The sequence below is a fragment of the Acanthochromis polyacanthus genome, chromosome 1 (assembly GCF_021347895.1).
Source record: "Acanthochromis polyacanthus isolate Apoly-LR-REF ecotype Palm Island chromosome 1, KAUST_Apoly_ChrSc, whole genome shotgun sequence".
In the NCBI taxonomy this organism is placed as follows: Eukaryota; Metazoa; Chordata; class Actinopteri; family Pomacentridae; genus Acanthochromis; species Acanthochromis polyacanthus.
Window position 1 is genome coordinate 43,938,534 of NC_067113.1, and position 5,055 is coordinate 43,943,588.

The following is a 5,055-nucleotide window of genomic DNA, read 5'->3' on the forward strand; positions in this document are numbered from 1 at the left end:
CTTCTTAATTTTTACGCACAGGCGGCGCTGTGATGTCCACGCACTTCTGCACAATTTAAGCAGACACCATCCAGTCTACTCTGTTGAAAGGGAAATAGGACAGAATTGCCAGTGGGGAAAGATATTTGGACTTGTATCAAAACTCTCAAAGAAAACTCTTTAATCTGAGACATCTTGATGTGATCATCTGAAAAGCTGCATAAATACAGTCATTTCCCTCCCAGGCATATATTTATGTATGCTAAGAAAGCTAATATTTTCAGAGTAAGCATTAAACCAAGATACTTACTGTATATGAATTATTCACGGTTTTACAATTTTACTGCTGCAGGGTTTCCACGAGCCACGAGACAGACACTGACCCTTGAAAACATCCCAACAGCACTTCTATCCACCAGCTGGGCATGTTTAAATCCTCTGTAAACCTGTTGTCTGATCAGATCCTACCTGTGTGGATACTGACTGTAGCTTCGTCTGCATGCATCCATACCTCAGGACATTTATTAGGCCTTTCACACAGTTATATACAACCTAAATGCTTTATTAGAAGATTTTAAGAAGTAGCCTATGCCTAACCCTGATATACAGTAAGAGGTTGAGCTTGCATAACTGTGAGAACACCTTTAGTCTTTCATTAATATAAAATTGCCATGATAATGCACTTCGATTAAACTTTGACTCAGCTGTGCTAATTTAGCTGTCTGTCTCAGTATTTTTCTGAAATTTCTGCAAACAGTATTGCAACTACAACTCACTGATTCCCAGCCTGCAGTAATCCTAACCAGGCTGGTTCTTCTGCAGGAATGTAACTAATGTAAAAAAAAGAGTTTGCTGGGAAAAAGGGTAACAGCCGGATAGAAAGCAAGCAGAGGTGTCAAAACAATAAACCAACAGCAATGGCTAAACTGTTCTAAAATATTGCTGAAAGTAATGGATGAACAGCTGATAAAGTTCAAATCAATGGATAAATAGTTATTCAGAAATAGTTGCTACCCATTTTAATAGCTTTAAAAGTTACTAAATAGCTACAATAGTTATATAGTTTAAAATGGATAAACATTTAATTTTGAGATCTAAAATAATGGATGAACAGTTAGTTAGCTAAAATGAATGGATAAATATTTTAAATGTATATGAAACTGTCAAAACGGCTAAAGATAGTGGTATAAAAGTCTAAATCTGTCACTTGACATAATAGCTAAGCAGTTTTAATGGCCAAATGTAATGGATAAATTGTTTAAATATTTGCTAAAAGCAATAAATACTAAATACAGTTAGCTACTTTAAATCGCTAATAACCAACAATGGGTAAGTCATTTGAATATTAAGCTTAAGCTTTGTGTAATAGCTAATCTGTTTTAAAAGCTACATTAGCCATAAAATCGCACAACAGTGTCTCACCTAGCTAAAACAATTGATAAATATTTAGTTTAATGATAACTAAAAGTTATGGATTAACACAAAAAGATGAATTGTCAAAAGAGCTAAAGAAAATAGCTAAATAGTTTGAATATTTAGCCTAACATAACTGCTAACCACTTTTAATAGCTGAAAGTAATGAGTAAGCTATTGCATATACAAAAACAGGTTTTTAAGTGATTAAAAGAATAGATACACAGAAGCGGAAGCAGTCTAAACAGCTGAAGGTAAAGGGTAAATAGTTTAATAGTAAGATTAAAGTAATGGCAAACGGTTGTATTTGCTCAAAATAATAGATACGTATTTGAACTATTTAGCTTGGAGATGGATATGCTTTCAGTTTTAATAGCTAAAAGAAATGGATAATCAGTTGGAATAACTAGAAGGAATGGATAAACACTAAAAATGAAGTAAAGGATAAACAGTTTAAGGTTAAGGGTAATGTGTAAACCACTAAAAGTCATGGTTAAATAATGAAAATAGAGAGCTAAATGTTAAAACAGATCATCTGACGGGGCTGCGGTGTTACGCCAGACAAAAAGGCTGCCACAGAGCACTCAGAGACACGTGTCTGCTGAGATAAAATACAAACAAACACACACACAAACCCACAACCTGTGACTAAGTGTGTCTAGCAGCTCGGTCAATAATTCAAGAGACACTCAGGTCTAAATGAAATGAGCGTGTTATGTCTCAAGTATTGTAAGTATTGTAATGGACTCACACTGCTGGAGACTCAGACCACATGTTGCAGCCCTGTGGGAACACGCCGTCACACACACATGTTCACATGTAACACGGATGGATGTGCACAAACACCTAAATAAACGACAAATTGTAGAAATGCAATTGTGTCCATGTGTGCTTTTCACATGCAAACGCGTGGTTAGGAGCGCAGACAAATATTTAGATATCTGCAGTCGGTACGTGCTGCTGTGTGTGTTTGCGTGTGTTTTTCCAAAAAAACATATGTCGATTGTAAGAGCGGAGAGCGAATTGGCAGACACAGCAGACATCTAGCTGATGACCTTCTACATCAAATAGGTGTTCGGAGCCAATTCCAGCCAGGGGAGCACACAAACACACACGTACACACACTCTACACGCTACATACATGAACACACGGCCAAGTTTCACTGCGGGGGAGAATAACCGACGATACACTGCTTGAGTTGCTCGTGCCAACATCTTCACCTGACCTTGATTTGACTTTAAAGAAACAAGTTTGAACAGAAACTCACAGAGAGCTTTGGCTGTTTTGAATGCAGTTAATGTTTAATAATCCTTTTGGCTAAAGTGAGTCAAATAATAAACACTACTGGACCAATTGGGAGTCATGTGGTTTGCTGGAAGGCTGTAGTTTATTTCTCATTCACATTTAGAGTGTTGACTTGCATGCGACCAACAAGTGGGTGAATGAATGCTAGCTTTACACTCCTCACTTTGTCTTTTAACCCTTGTGCTGTCCTTGTGTTGACATTTTCAACATTTTTGGGAAATATTTGAACATTTTTTGGTGGCAAAAAGAAATGTTAAAAATGTTTCTTATGAACATTCACATAAAAATCAACCAAAATCCAGCGAATTTCGCTGGATTTTGGTTGATTTTTATGTGAATGTTCATAAGAGAATATTAGAAGTTTGACTGATATACATGTAATCACTTTAGATACTGTTAGGATTTTTTTGGGAAGATTTTTCCTAATTTTTAAAAAATATTTACAATTTTTTTTTGCCAAATTTGAGTGATTTTTTATATAAAACTTTTAAGGGAAACTTTTAGGCAATTATTGGAATTTTCTTCCTGAGGGTTTTGCAAATTTTCAGAAATTTGGAGATTTTTTTTGCTGAATTTTTTGGATTTTTTACAGACAAGAAAACAATATTTTTGGTGCCCATAAATGAGGACAACGGGGGGGTTAAATATCAGCAAATCCTGAAAAGGCTAATCACCCGGTAAATGCTCTGCATCTGTCAGGCTCCACAAGTGAACTATTTTAACATATTGTTGTGTATCTGACCTTGAAAATACCACCACGGCAACTTGTGGTGCTGTTTTAATCAGCTGGAAGGCACGGGGCAACACTCCACATGTAATTATCATGTCTATTGTGTGTGCGGTCCGCAGAGACTCTGCTAGTTGGTGTGTGTGAGGGAAGATAAAGAAGAGGTTCTCTCACGGATGTAGTCATGCGTGGAAACACTCGACGGTTCAGACGCAGAGGGACATTAACGGGCGTGCACCAGGCGTGTACGCACACGAAACACACACACACAGTGAAGGGTCTTGAGTTTAGTAGGGCATGAAGCCGGCAAGAGGAACATGCCAGAGCCATGAAGATTTCATGGATGTGTGCAGAATAAATTATACACATGCATGTCAGTATGAATGGAGAGATAGCCAGAGTTTCCTATTCACACATGCTAAACAGAGCAGACACACCGAAAGGCCCACAGAGCACTGTAATGAATTGGAGGAGCTTGACTCACTTTGATTCCACTGCAGGAAGTTTCTGCGGTAAACAGTTTTCAGACTTACATCTGAATTATTTACACCTCCACCTCCCTGTGGGTCTTCATGGAAAAAAAAGCGATTTTTCCAAATAAATCACTGGAGGAGAGGAAATGTTTATTAGCTCGTTCAACCTGTAGCTGGCAGTTACTAAAACCAGGCCACTGTGAAATTGTCTTCATAAACTGCAGCTATAAGGAGAGTTGAGCGCCTTTTACTGAAAGAGACTGGTTTCATAGGCGCTATTCAGCATCTGACATTGCAGCCACCTCACTGAGACATGCAGACTTTTGGTTCTGCTCAGTTCCAAATCTTGTGTTTCATTTGCCTCTAAGCATAGTGTGTTTTTTGTCACACTGCTCATAGTCGAACACAATGGGTTGTTGCTCTGCACGTTTTCGCATTAAAAAGATTGTTATGCTTAAGCTTCTATTCCCTTTATGATGAAGTACATTAACTTCCTGTAGTGTCAGCACATCATCAGGAGGCCCTCAGTGATAGTTTCTGCCAGTGGAACAGCACAGGATGATGTGTAGCACAATGCTGCCATCTAGTGGAATAGAGCAAACACAGGTAACAAATACAGTCTTTTAATAGTTAAATGGAAAAAAAAACAGATCTTTAAAACGAATAAAGCAACGTCTGTTTGATTGATACTCAGCAAAACTTAGTTGTAAATATGTAGCAGTACTGAAGTGGCTTTTAAAAATTCTCTGAAGTGACTACAGGTTGCCTTGTAGTTTTACTAGGCTGCATTTCAGTCAATGTTTCATTCTTGTTTCATTATCTGACAAGATAAGAGCTGTATTAAAATAAAGACAAGGTGAGCACAGAGAGCAGGAGAGAAGCAATGTGAAATCGCAGTAGTCCACTCTATCCTTGTGAATTTGTTTCTATTGTCTCTCAATGTCCCCCAGTTATCATCAAAACTAATGATGACATCGGCCACTCTAGCCAGACAGCATGCTGACACTTAGGATTTTCCTGTTGTTGTGGTAATATTGTCATCATTAATACCAGGATGCTGGGAGTGCATGAAGACTTAAGTTCACTCTTGCAGCAAATAGCAGAACATTTGGTTTGTTTTGCTCGTGGTCGAGACATTTTAGATTTAGCACAAGCAG